Source organism: Gordionus sp. m RMFG-2023, chromosome 2 (genome assembly GCF_954871325.1).
Source record: "Gordionus sp. m RMFG-2023 chromosome 2, tfGorSpeb1-WG-v2, whole genome shotgun sequence".
NCBI lineage: Eukaryota > Metazoa > Nematomorpha > Gordioida > Chordodea > Parachordodidae > Gordionus > Gordionus sp. m RMFG-2023.
In genome coordinates, this window is record NC_088776.1 from 56842447 (window position 1) to 56858602 (window position 16156).

The following is a 16156-nucleotide window of genomic DNA, read 5'->3' on the forward strand; positions in this document are numbered from 1 at the left end:
GATTTTTAAAATTATATAATTCTAAACGATTATCTTTTTTTTACACCAATAAAACTGTAATTGCACTATATATATATATATATATATATCTTAATTTATTAAGTTCCAACACCTTACATAAATTATTTAAAATAAAAGGTGGCTTAATAATAATATTATAAATCTAATTTAAAAAAAATTACTATGAATCGGGTATATAATGTTGTTAAACGGTTCTATTTGAGCCAATTTATTAAAATGGCTAACTCAATATTTTTCACAGAAAAATATTGCCTAAACCTTGAGATTACGCTGATAGATGTCCAAATATTTGTGCCATCTATGACCATAATCTTCAGGCTTACGTAATATTTTCCTGGATAAAATATTGAATTAGCCGTTTTTAAAAATCAGCTTAAATCGAGCCGTTTAACAACACTAAGGTTATCGATTCTAAGTTATTATATTCTTCTAGTCTGCTTATTTTAATATTTAGCTATATTGCTGTAGGTATTGTTAGGGTTCATAAAATAATATCCATTTCGGCTTTGTTTCAGGGCTTTGGTTCTAGATGGGTTCGGTAATGGTATACTGTACGTGTTCGTAAAGGCCAACAAAATTTTTAAATGTGAATCAAAAAATAAAACTATTTTTTTTAAGCGGTAGCCTCGCTCTGGTTGGTCTAAATTCTTGCTAAGCACTCCATGATTTTGTTTTGGTACGTCTTTAGTTTATTCTATTGGCATACCTATCAGTGGTGGGGTTATGCTCAAAAATTTGGAAGGGAGTTTTATTTATGTTTTATTTTAAAAATAGTGTCATAAATTTAATACTATAGATATAAAAAAATTTCAATAAATCTTCATAATCGTTTCCTTTGAGCTGTATTTTTTTTTGAAAAAGATCATTCACCCTGCCGTATCTTCATTTATCGACCTGGAACTCCGATATCCAAGGTCGATTAATATTTATAACATTGAATTATGACAAATTATTTATTTTTAAATTCGCTTGTATCTACCATGATCAAATTCATAAAAGGAAAACTCTTTTAACACTTAATTACAGGATAAAGTATCCATACAGTTAAAGAATTTTTAGACTTTTCATTCGGAATATCTTAATGATTTAATATTTTTTTTCAGTCAATTAATAAAAATGGTTCATTGTTAAAAGGACATTGAAGAACCTGATAAAGAACATCCCAATTTATTATTTCTTTCAAAGTAGATTGTTAATCCTAACCACTACCTATTTGAAAATTTCATATTCCTATTAAAACAGAAGCCATCTTATCGATGCTTATAAAGGTAGGAATGATTACCTACCACCATATTCACCTCAGCCAAATCCCAAATTTTTTTGGAGTCTTGAAAAATAAATATCGAGCAATCAATCCCAGCCCTAATTCAAGAGATGAAATGGTTGGGAATATTATTCAGCTCTTGCATAGATATATTCCTTATGATTTTACTAACTTTTACAATCACATGCAAAGCTATTTGGAGTTGGGTTATCGTGGACAACTGATTAATTAGGTAGTGCTCATAATTGATTTTAACTCTTATGTTCTAAAAAGGTACTATCGAGTTCACGGAACAAACGGAATTATTTGATAATAAAAATTAGTCCATAAATTTGTATTTTGTATAGAACATATATAGAAATATCATAACCCCATAATAGTGTCTTAAAATGTAAAATAAAAATCCATTAGATGGCGCAATTGATGAAAATTTTAATTTTTAATAAGAAAAATGTGAATTCTTTGTTCCGGATTAATTTAGTTGGTACAAACTTACTTAATCATAAAATGAATAAAATTTGAAGTTACTATCATTTTTATTTTGTGGAGTAATGATGATCATTCTTCAGTTTTAGACATGTTTTTTTTTAAAAAAATATTTGGGTGACTAATTTGAAATAAATGGAACAATTTATAATTGTTATTGAATCGGAAAACTAGTTTACTTCAATTATAATTGGGGACTGCAAATGTTAAATAAAGATATGATAAGGAATAATATACATGAAATCTTTAAACCAATAGGAAATGGCAATATTTCACAAATCTTATTTAAAAATATAAATTTTATAAAAAAAAAGAATAAAGATAAATAGAAACTCAATAAGTTTTCTTTCTTGTACATAATTTATAAAAATATGAATTATTTGTAAAAGCTGGAGAGCGGGATTATATTGCCAATAAAAAATTGAGGTGCTATAAAAAATGGACTAAGTAAAATTTCCAAAATGTTTTAACGTAGTATCATTTTTTATGTATTCTACGGTAAAAATTAACTTTAAAAAAAATTAAGAATTATAAGAAACATTTGGGGTAACTTATCCTTTCACATTGCGTGCATGTTCTAGTTGGCTCGTTTTAAGCCGATTTTTAAAAACTGCCAACTCAGTTTTTCATCCAGAAAAATATTATGCAAGCCTGAAAATTTTGCTCATAGAAGGAGCAAAGGTCTAGACTTTTAAAAATCGGCTCATAACGAGCCGTTTAACAACATTAGTTATAGCGCCCTTTTATTATTATTAAAAAAATTACATATTTTTAAATGTTGATCCTAATAAATTGTCATATATGTTATATTTAACGGCATCTATATCACCTGGAAAATTTTCTTCTCTCTTAAAACTGTCACATAATTTATAAAAGATAAGTCAATCAACTTCTTATTGTTATTTCCTAAGCAAACTCGTGACTTCTAAGGTCCTTGTAAATAAAGTAGGATTTTTATTTCTGAAAATAATCCCTACTTAAAAATGGCCGATACGTACCTCCATAACCTACCGGGGGTCTTTACATTTAATTAAAATTAAATTTCAAGATAATAAATATTGTCAATATTTTAAAATATGATAAAATTGAGATCACTATTTCATTTAGAATTGATATTTAATCTAAATAACTTTTATAAAAAAAATTATTGATAAAATTTTGGTTAAAATTTTTGCATTTAAAATATGAGCATATTTCACATAATGGATAGAGAAGCAAAAAGTTTTATTTTTTAATATTTTCATTATTTCCATAAAAAAAAATTTCTAAGTGCTCGCTGCTTCTGTTCACCTTTAACAAACTATCTATTATATTAAAATGATGATGATATAGATAAGAACATTAAAGATAGAAAAATATGTGATTAATCAAGAGAAGAAAAGGCAGAAGTATTATGTGACATAAGCTCTATAACTATCGGGAAATATCTATAATGTCATTACAACCAAGGGTTCAATAAATAAAAGGAGGATGGAACGACAAAAAAAATTAAAACATCTCGGGAATTAGACAGAGCTGTAGTCATTAGGGGAAAAGGGGAGGGGGGTTGTACGCATTGCTCCTGTCAATTTAAAAAAAATTTAGCGAGCTCCCGCCAAAAGATTTTAATTTTATTTTTATAAAAATGGTATAAAATATTTAAATCATGAAATAAACATTAAAAAAAATTTATAAATATTTGGTAGTATTTTAAATGTGATTGTATATCTTTATTCATTTTTATTTAAATCTTGTAAAAATTTAGCCAATAGAAATATGAGTCATCAGACATGGGAAATTTACAGATAATGGAGATGAAAATGCTGAGGATAATAGTCAAGGATAGGATACGAAAATATACTTATAAAGTTTAAAGGTAGTACGCATAAAAGCAAAGATCTTTGTAAATATATAGAGGTGGACCTACGATGAAAGTGCAAAATCAAAAATAAATTTCATTTAAAATAATAAATCAAATTTTATAGTTTTTAAAAAATTTATTAATTAGGATAGAAAATATTTTTTTAAAAATAAGAAATAAATTCATATGCATCTTTATTTATATTAGAAGTTTCTGGTCTAATAGGTGTTAAAAAAAAATTAAATTCTTTATTAAAATTTTATGTAAATGACAATTATGATAATCATTACATTATCCTAATCGAAAATATTAACGAAAAAATAGCGATATTTGGTAATAATTTCCTGGGATAAAAAGTTAATTTTTTTTTTCTAAAGGGAGGGCTTTTTTTTTTTAAAAAAAAAAAATAAAAATATTTTAAAGAAATTTGAAGGAGGGTGGGAGGGGTTTAAAAATTTAATCATTATGAATTTTGTTTTAAAATAAATTATCTTTATTTAATGCTGAGGTTTTTTTTAACCTGAGTAAAGTTGGGAAAAATTAATTATTTGTTTATAATAGGCAAATGACTTTTATAATTTATAAAGTTGTAGAGATATTTTTACAGATCTAAATAAGATATATTTTGCAAACATTTGCAGAAAAAATAATAATAGTATGAATATTTTAATTTATTAAATTAATGAACTCTTTTATATAATCATAACTTAATTTAAACAGTAAATCAAAATATTTTTTAAAAAATGAAACTAATTCTATTCATATACATCATTGCTTATATTAGAACTATTCTTGCTAAAAAAGGTTTAACATTCATCACTTATACATATATAAGAGCATTAATCTCATAAATATATAATAGAATTAACCCAAAGGATGTTTCCAGATGTAAGGCCTCTTTGGTAATACCACGATGTAGATTAAGCGATGCATAAATTGCAAAATATATCATGTTAAAATATAAAACTATAATAACGTTTAGCGATTAATTATGAATTGCTTAAGCTATATCGCGATAACTTAAAGAGAGGCCTAAAACTCACTTTAGAGTTAAAAACGTCTAAATTTATAAATTATGAACTTGAAATTATAAAAATAATATATAAGTTAATCATTAATAAATTCTACAATATATATAAGTTAATCATTAATAAATTCTACAATATTGTTGGAGAGTGTTTCTTAAGGTGAATATTAGTCTTTAAACTAATTTTATAATAAATCGGAAATGATATCTTGCATTAAATATCAATAATTTTAGAAAGCAGGATAATTCTATAAGAATAATAATATAAAAAAAATATGAAATATTTTGAATACCATTTTATAAAAAAAATTATTATTTGAAGAATCAACCGATGTAATATAAAATCACAGTTTTATAAAATATAATTTGAAAAAAAACAAACTTTATATTCATAAGTAGTAAATTTCTAGCATTTAAATAATATATAACGCCCATATGAAACAAAAAAATTTCTAAATTGATATTTTATTATTTTCTAGCTATAAATATCGATTTTAACGAGCTATGCTTAGTGATGCATTATCCTGGCTTATTCAATGTATATAACACAGAGGGGAGAAAAGAGTGAGGATTTTTTTTTCTATTTTTATATGTAAATGTTGATCTATAACAATAAAACATTATATATTAAAATAAAGAAATAATATTGATTACCTAATGGAGACTTCATAAACCATTTAGGGCATGTAATATTTAGAATAATGTACTTTTACCAGAATCAATTATAAGGCCATTTCCAGGCAGAACGTTTTACATAGCGGTTTTTGGCTAATGTTACCAGCTTTCCAACAAAAAAACATTAACGAATATAATTTTTTTTATATAATATAATATAATATTTAATAATAACAATCCGGAGCTACATTTCAAGAGGCCATTTAATCGTTATTATAATCAAACCAGTTTGTTTTTTATTTACGATTTAAAAAAAATATAGATTCGAATATCTTTTTTTTAAAATATCATATTATATAAAAATAAATAATTCGTTAGTTTTCATTTTTGGAAAGCAGGTTTATCCAAAAATCGCTTTGAAAAAACGTTCTCTCTGGAATTGACCATAGAAAAAACTAATTATTTGATGTATAATATTGTTTAATAGTATTTTATAAATTCAGATACGATTTCAACTTGATTTTAAAAGAGCCGGAAAGCCCTGGTCTCTCCTCATTTGTCTAACCCTAATACTAAATTATTACGATTTTTTTATAATAGTTTCTATATGTATTAATAAAATCAAGTTAAATAAGAGTTTTTTTTTAAATATAAATTTTATAGATAAATGGATTCTTGAAAAGATGATTAACATAAGGAAACCTCTTACAAATAACTTTGTTTTTCTTCAAATGATTTTCCCATATTTATCATTGCTATCATTACTTTTTACCTCCAGCTTCAATCCTTTCTTCTTTCCCAATGTCTACTATTAAATATTTTTCTATAATAATTATAATATAAATTTTCTCAACAAAATGATAATATATTTTGGTCCATATGATGTCACCAAGATGAATATAAAAAAATATGTGGTTGGAGTTAGCTTATATTAAGGAAATAATATTTATTTTTCTTTAAAATTTAATATGAAAGATATGGTCACTTCATTTTTTAATATTCTTTATATGATACCATTTTTAAGGCGAATAATTATTTATATTTAAGTTTTAAAATTTTGACGGATTTGTAAAAGGTCGAATCTAGGGAATTTGCTCGGCTAGCTATATTGACTTCAATGATATTAGAGCGATATAAATACTAAGGTAAAAGCTTGTTAACCTAGCTATATTGAACTTCAATGATTTTAGATTCACATATTACCTCAAATAATATCCTCATATTTTTTATCCTGTTTTTTCACTTTTATTCCTTTGAAATCCTTATTAGTTTATATTTTCTATGATAAAATTAAATCATTTGTATTTTTTATTCCCTCTGAAAATTATTTCAATATATATCTTAATAACAAAGATTTTCGGAACTGTATCTTGATATAGATAACCGGTCAATTAAAACATTTATCCAAGGAGGTGACATGGATTTAGAAACGCATTCAACAGAATTTCTAACGATCAAGACTTTTAATTTGTTTGATGAGATTCAATGGTTGAACATAAGGAAGATACAAGCACTCAATCTAACATTTCAAATTCAAACAAAAGTGAGTATTTATTAAGTAAATATTTTAAATAATTTTATATTAGATTGAAATATATTTGGATAGTATAGGAGCAACTATTAGTTACTGTATTTTGAAACAAGCAAATTACCTAGAACACATATGCCTGAGGACAGCAGATGCAAATGTATGAATAAATATAGTAAGAAAGAAAGAAAGAAAGAAAGAAAGAAAGAAAGAAAGAAAGAAAGAAAGAAAGAAAGAAAGAAAGAAAGAAAGAAAGAAAGAAAGAAAGAAAGAAAGAAAGAAAGAAAGAAAGAAAGAAAGAAAGAAAGAAAGAAAGAAAGAAAGAAAGAAAGAAAGAAAGAAAGAAAGAAAGAAAGAAAGAAAGAAAGAAAGAAAGAAAGAAAGAAAGAAAGAATAATGTTTGACATATCTATCATTATAACATATCTAGATTACAATAATAGTTAACAATAATTCCTTATCGATTAAACGCCAATGTTCTACCTTAACAAGTTTGGTAACTTACCCAAATACTCTTTTAAAGAATATATCCTGGAGACTACCTAAACTAAATTTTTTTCAATATCGTTTTCAGGGTGGAGATATAAATGTATCTAGCATTCTCACACAATGTCCTTAAAAAATGTTTATAAATCATTTTTTTATCGAATGTATATATATATATGGCATTTACTATTTTATATTTAAATTGATATAATTTATAAATAAATTATTTGTTTGATAAGAAGCTGATATTTTTATTTAGGTCTCAAATAAATAATTATCCAAATAATCTTTGTTTTTCCGCTTATGTTTGATGGTTATCATAGGAGGATTCGCTGTAATTTTATTTTAAACTTTTATTTTCTCCGTGTATGTAATGAAAGATCATATAAAATAAAATGTCGAATTTACGCCATTATATTTTTGGCTGCACTAATTGACACATATACTAATAATATATATGCAAATAATATAATTATTTTTGAGTGGGCTGTGTAGTCCAGATTCTAGAAACACTGATTGAGGAATTAGACTAAGGTAACCCGGCCGAAGGCCCGCCCAAAATGGGGTCTAGCGAAGAGAAATTTTTTAATCCACTTCCCCCTTAGGAAAATTCTGGCTACGCCTATGATTCAGTCGATTAACAATACTAAATAAAGCCATTTTATTTATATTTTTAAAATATAATTGATTTTTAGTTTAAATTAAATGCTAGATATTATATTGATGTTAGTGTTCAAGGTTTCGGGTGATTGAATTTAAAGTGTTCATTTTGATAATCATTTCTAAATATTTACTTTTGAAATTTAATATATATATTCAATGGAAGTTTTAATCATTTCCCTATTATTTATAAAAATTCTTTTATCAATTGTACAATATTATGTAAAAATAATTTGAATGATTTCTATTAATTTAATCATAAAATAAAATTATGAATAATGGAAATGCAGTAAAAACATTTAACTCTATATCAAATTATTTTAAGACAGTTACTTATATTTTGTGTCAATTTTCTTGATTTATCGTATTAATTTATATTGCATTTAATTGTATATAAGTGTAATAAAAATATCTGTAAAATTATTTTAATCATAAAAAATTAGATAGGAATGATTAAATAAGACAGTTTGTCTATCTAATATTTAGAATACAATATTAAGCCAAAATAATTTCAATATAAGCCTGATTTAAAAAAAAAATATAAACTTCTATATTATAATCTATCAAATAAAATTATATGAAAATTACATATCAAATATAAAATAAAATAAAATAAAATAAAAACCTTATTCTAAACGGAGGTGTGACTACAAGTTCCCAAAAAACATAAATAATTATATTTTAAAGTAGTAATTTGTAGATTTTGTTTTAAAAAATAATATTCTTTAGGTTCTGATGTAGGGGCTCTTATCTTACAGCCTATATTTTTTAAAAATTTTAAAGTTCCACTTGACATATGTATAAGGGAAGGGATAACGATTGGTATAAAAATATTATTTGTTAATTTTGAATATTTAATTGTTTTTTGAAAATTATAAAGAATGGAAAATTTCACCCTTCTTGTTCCTTATTAATGCTAAAAAATACAAGCAATTTACATTAAAAAAAATTTACTTTAATATCTTTGGTTTATTTTTAAACCTTTGCCAATGAAATAGTGATATGAAAACTTACCCTTCAACCCGATGAGCTTTTGCCCAAATGCACTTGTGCATTGCCCTCACGGTAAGCTTATGTCATGAATTTTAAATATATTTAAAATATGTAATTATGGATATTTTATACTGCAAATTATAAATTTGAGCAAGATTTCACAAAGAGAAAGGGCTTTAAATATGATCAACAAAATCCTAACAACCTTCCTATAATGTTAGAAATACAAGATTTTTGAGCATAAAATATCACTACTTGGAAGACTGTGCAGAAATAAATTGCCGGGAAAATGCCAGCCACAAAGTGTCCGCGTATTGATACATTCACTTTCAACATTTGATAAAAATTAAAGAAAATCTGTTTACTTTATGCGTTCATTTATAATACTACATAAAAGTCAAATGGAAATAAAGAAATGTTAAAAAAAACATGGATGAAGAATATAATAAATATTAACCTATAATTATTTAGCCGCTCGCTCAAAACTTTTTTTTAAGCTTTACCTTTGTACACAATATTGAATTAGAATAACACTGTTTAGTTCCTTATGAGACAACTTTTACTTTAAAAAATTAGTTTAGAGTTTAAACGCAGGGTCTGTTGTGTTATATTTATATATTTAAGATTTACACAATGACATATATGTCATTGGATTTACAATAATTTCTATAAAATGTAATAAAGCACATAAACATATGTTTTTAATGTGCAATAAATTTTAAATAGTCATAACTCAAAAGAAATTACAGATCCAGAGATACAAATGAAAATATGGGTTTTACATTACTCTAAAGTCTTTAATAGTAATAAACCCTCCTCTGCATCAAATAACCTAATAGCAATATCTCCCACCGACAAAAATCCATCTACCTCAAGCTTCTGGCCTCCGAATCAGTTACAACTTGGGCTTCCTCAATTCCTTCCCGATCAAAGTTCTTCTATCTCAAATCTCTTGTCTAACTCTACAAATAACTTAATATCAGCATCTCCCATTGATCAAAATCCATCTACCTCAAGCTTCTGGCCTCCTCAGGATCAATTACACTGGGCCCTCCTCAATGCCTTTCCGATCAAAGTTCTTCTTCCTCTAATCTCTCGCCGTCAAAATTATTACATTTACCAAACCAAGGTCCCTCCTCCGTTCACCATGGTCCATCTTCTTCGAACCTCTGACCCCCCCCAATTAATTCTCTCACAAGATAATATATTCCTTATAATACTACATCTTCATCTACTTATTTTTCCCTCTCTACCTTATTCCCAAATACAAAAAGAATCTTAGATCTTATTAAGAGTGAAATATTATGTATAATAAAGAAACTAAAAAATCACATGGCGTGTAGACAAGATAATATTCGTAGCGAATATTTAAAAACTGACCCTATATTATCCGCCGAAATTCTTTTCCAATCATAACGAGAGTATGGAAGGAAGGGACCCCTAGTGATTGGCTAACGGTTGTTCTAATTAATTTTCCAAAAACTAAGCATCCTAAAGCTCTAGAGGATTGGAGAGGAATTTCACTGAATTCTATAATCTATAAGATTTTCACTAACATTATCCTAAATCGCCTCAAACCTTTTGTGGAACGAGATTATGGGAATTCAATAGATTTAGGAAGGGACATAATGCTCTTGAAGCTATTCTCAATCTAAAAATACAAATAGAGAAATCTATTATACGGAAAAGGCAATTAATAATTATAGCAGCTCTTGATTTTAGGAAAGCTTTTGATACGATTATCCACTTTGGTAAAAATATCAAAAAATATCTATAATGATTACTCGATCCAAATTATCCATGCAGGTCATAAATCATCAAAAATTCCAGTTAGGATAGGTCTGAAACAGGGATGTGTCCTTTCTCCTCTTCTTTTTAATTTTATCTCAAATTATATCATAAAGAGAGTGACTAAACAATGCTTGGTTCAGATACCTATAGCGAAATTTAATATTCTTGCATTTGCTGATGATCTTTGCATTATGGGAGATTCTGTATCACACCTTCAATTTCTAGTGGATATGGTTATCCTAGCTGCTGGTTTTTTTGGTTTAAAAATAAATGTTGACAAAACTAAGTTGATGACATCATATACTCCCCTTCAAATATGAATCTAACGATACAAGGGAGAAAAATAGTAGAAGTTCAACAATTAAAATATCTAGGGGATGGAAAAGGAAATACTAGACTCAATAGCCAAATTAAATAAAGGAGGCAGAATGAAATATAGATCTTTAATGAAAATATGGAGTTCTAATCAAGTATCAATTCCTTTAAAGATTCGATTATTTAAAATTCTAATATTCCCCTCTCTATTTTATGGTATAGAAACCTGGAAAGATATTAATATTCTCAGACAAGCTTCAAATAGTTAATCAAGCTCTTTTTATTACCCCTTTGGATGAGTCATCGCTCAAACCTTTCCTATCCTATAAAAATAGTTAGATTGGGAGATTAAATCGATCATTATCGGAAATAGGTTTATCTTGGGAATTCATACAACGTGCTTTTTCTGATAGGAAAACTTACAAAATTGTACTAAGACTTATCCATGAACACTTGACGAATAACTGCTGAGAATATACCTGAAAGGCTATTGTGAGGAAAGGAAGTGTAAAGGAAGTCATTTATTATAAATAAACAAGTAAAGAAAGTTAAATTTATTATATTATTTAAAAATACAACTTCATATATTGTTTTGATCAATCTATATCTCTAAGAGTAGAATTTAATTTGATTAGGGTTATAGTAAATGAAGGCGGTTAAAGCATTTCAAGTTGTAAGAAAATTATAAATAGGCAGAGTTGTTAAAAGATCGAATCAAAAGATCGACGATCTTGGATTCGATCGCAAATTTGTCAATTTTGCGAGATTTATGATTCTGACTTAAATTGAGGATCGAGATCATTTTGTTTAAAATTCGATCCCGATCTTTTTAAAAATTAATTTTTTACTTAAAAAGCAATAAATAAAATAAAAATTTTGAAAATTAAATTAAAATTTTATTTAAAAAAAAAATATCTATTTTCATATTTTATCAACTTCCATTATCAACTTACATTCCACCATTTATTTTGTAGATATATTTATTCATTTCCTAAATTTTATGAGATTTAGAGCTCTTACAAGTTATTTAATATAAATTTATAATAATATATTAATATTTATTTTAATAGGTAAATGTAAATGTCCTAGAAGATTCTATTGCTTCTACTATTGTGATGTAACAGCAGATATAAGTGAGAATGAGAATTTTTACCATTTTTGAAATTACGTAAGTATTTTACTTTATGTGAAATGAATGAAAGCAACTCTTATAATATGATCAGCACCAAATGCTGTCTCTGTAAGAAGATAATATCATCTTCCAAAATACCATCCTCGAACTTAAAGAGACATTTACAAGTAATTCTTTTAATTTTTTTTTATTTGATAATCTTAATGTCAACATGTTTAAATTTAATTTATTACATTCCTGAGTTGAGCAGGTCCTACAGAAATAGAATCTAGAAACAGATTCTTTATAAAAAAATGAATTATTAGATACAGTATAATTAATAAAATATTTGATGAAGAGTTAATCTTGGTTTTGTTATTTATATATAATAATTAGGCATTTATTTTTTAATATTACTATTATATTAGTTTAATTTTCAAAAGAAGAGTATTTATAATAAATAGAAGTGTAATAACTAATAATTAAGCCTTTATAATGTATTTTGACGACTTTCTTTAATATAATTAAAACATCCAGTTCAATGTTATTTGAATTGAACCTAGCAATGTTTCACCAAAAGAAAAATAAATAATATTTTCTATTATTTTTTTATTATAATATGTTAAATCTAATCAATTAGTATTATAGTTTCAGTTTGAGCTTGATTATATAATCCTCTTGACAACATTTTTAGGGCTTTTTTAATGATATATTTTGAATTGAAAGTATTTTTTGTATTATTTGACTCAAACCATAAGTTCTTAAATGCCAAAAAGCCTCATTATATTCATAATAGGTAAATACTTTATCAAAATCTTTGGCCCATATCATCTTTGGCAACTTTTAATAATGATAGACAATATTGTAAACTTAAATTTTTAAGATAACCTACCCCCTTTTAACCACTAATAAAACATACTTTAATATGTTTAACAAAATTTACCCTTAATCCATAGTTCTTAAATGCCAAAAAGGTTAATTATATTCAAATATAGGAAATTTTATCAAAATATATCTTTAGCCCATATCATCTTGGGCAACTTTTAATAATGATAGACAAAGACAATATTGTAAACTTAAAATTTAAAATAACCTATATGAACCTTTTTTAATCATATATAAATTAAATAATATACTTTAATATGTTTAACAAAATTTGTGTTGAACCCTTTATCATTTTTTTGTTTATATAGGTTTTACATTCAGCCTGTACATTGTTTTTTTTAACTTTAAATTTCCATATAAAATTTTAAAAATGAAATTTGATTCAGGAGAAGTTATTTTCATCCAACTTTGATACATACTCTTTTTTTCTTTTATAAAGAAAAAGAAAGCACAGTGAATTTAAAAATGAGATTACCAAACACCTCAACGAATTCTCTACACAAAAAAATATATCACTGCAAAACCAAAGTGGTTCTGGTTGCAAATCCAGACAATCTAAATTAAATTTTAACAATCTAAACATTCCAGCTGTATCGCAAAAAACAGCAGACAAGGTTATCATGGATTTTAATATTGATTGACACCTTCCAACCACTGTCTCTGGTTTATGATCCTTCATTTGAAAAAATGATTAAAACTTTTTCTCCTGCGACAAAAATTATTTGTTGCCAAGCACTGGGTAACAGGATATCTACTTCCTTCTCTTATATGACGACAAATCTTATAAGATATTTGTCTGAAGTTTCTTATGTATGCACCACTGCTGATTGTTGGAGTGGTCATCGAAGGTATATTATATTTATATAATTTTTTTAATGTTTATTTTATTAGGGCTTTTATTGGAATTACTGCACATTGGCTGGATCCGTTAACCCTCAAGAGAAGGTCAGCCGCTTTGGCACTGAGGAGAATAATTGGGAGGCAAACATATGATGTTTTGGCCAACGAAATCATGAAGATGGTGACTGACAATGGAACCAACTTTGTCAAGGCATTTAAGTAATATTTATATTTAGCAAAAAATAATTAAATAAATTTATTTTTTCTAGAGTTTTTGGAGAAAATGAAGAAGATAGTAGTGTGAGGATAGATAAATTTGGATGACATATTATCCGTTGATGACCCAATTATTCCTACTATCAGCCTACCAAAACATCAACGTTGTTATTGCCATAATCTTAACCTATTTGCAACAACAGATGCGGAGATGGCAAATAGTGATCTCAATTATAAACGAATATCTAGATCCTCTTTTGCAAAATGTTTTGCTTTAGTTATTAAACAAAATATGTCGTCAAAAATGGCGGATATTTTATTGGAGAAATTGGGAAGATATTTAATAGCTCCCAACAAGACAAGATGGAATTCTTATTACCAATCCATGAAATTAATAGATAAGATGCTTTCTGAAAAGTTTTCAGAAGTAGAACAAGTATGTGATCAAATTGGATTTGCAATGTTTAGGCAAAAGAATGTTTTTTTGTTAATGAGTATGCAACAGTAATACAATGGTATTCTCTAAATATATTTAAATTTTATAGGTTATGGAACCTTTGGCGATCTCGTTAAAAATATTGGAACCAGCAGTGGATAATATGTGGCAGGGATATCTAACTCCCGTTCTATCGATATTGATAGATAATTTAACGAAATTTAACTGTCTGCGGTATTGTCAGCCCCTTGTAGATAGTGTTCTTAGAGGTATTGATAATAGGTAATATTTTTTTATGCAATTATTTTATTTTATCAGATATCTGCAAAATATATTAAAAAATTGCAAAGATTTGGCAAATTTAGAATATTTTTAACAGGCCAGTTCTACTAAACCTCTGATATCTAGTAAAATATTAATGGGCCTTTGAAGACATTAAAAAATTATTTGATTATTTGAATTTTAAGCTAATATTTTGATTAATATTCTTTGTAAATAAATTATAATATTAATTTCTTTGTATATTAAGTATTAAGTTTACATTTAATCAATATTTATGATATTACCCAAATATAAATAAATACCATACAGATGATGTGCCAGACTTGACTGAAAAATTTAAAAGGGTTAAGTTTTGCAGATACTTGATTTGATTTTTTATATTAATAAAATGAACACTTATTTAATAATAAATTAATTATCATTTCATAATATAGATTTCCTTCACTGTATGAAGACAGTAACATTTTGGCAGCCATGATTCACCCTAAATTTAAACTTAATTGACCTTATATTAATCTGCCACAAAATATGATGGTAAAAGAAAGATTAGTTGCCCATTTGGAAAATATGCAGGAACAAGAACAACCATATGCGGATACCTCAAATGAATGTATGGATGACATTGATGCTTTTTTTGGGAAAAATACTGTACAAAATGCTTGTTCCGTTAAAAAATTTTTTTATTCAAATGATGATTCCATGAATATTTTTAATACTTATATTAATTAAAAAAAAATATTTATTGAATATAATACACCTTTGCCATCAAGCTCTCCTGTGGAGCCCTTGTTTAGTAAAGCTAAACATGTTCTAAATGAAAGACGCGGATGTTTAAATGATGATAATTTAGAAAATATTTTAATATTAAAAGCTAATTTTAAAATTATAAATAAATATATTATAATTGTTATATTTATTATTCAATTACAATAAATTTCTACCATATTTAATTTATTTTTATATTAGTTAATTTTGCATCGGTTATATTATTATTCAATTACAATAAATTTATTTGCATCGGTATTTAATTACAATAAATTTATAACATATATTTGTTAATTTTGCATCGGAAATTTCCTTCAGAAATTTAAATAGAAAAAAAGATCGTGATCGTGATCGCGATCGCTATCTTTTTTTTTAAAAAAGGTCGATCCTGGATTTCGATCCTCTTTTTTTTGAAAAGATCGTGATCGGGATTCGATCGTTTTAAAAAGATCGGTTAACAAGCCTGTAAATAGGTTAACCATAACACTATGATATCAAGGTACAAATAGGTTAAATAGGTATATTTAACTAAATAATTATAAAAACCAAAATATAATTTTTATATCTTCTAACTAATTAATTGGAAACAAATCAT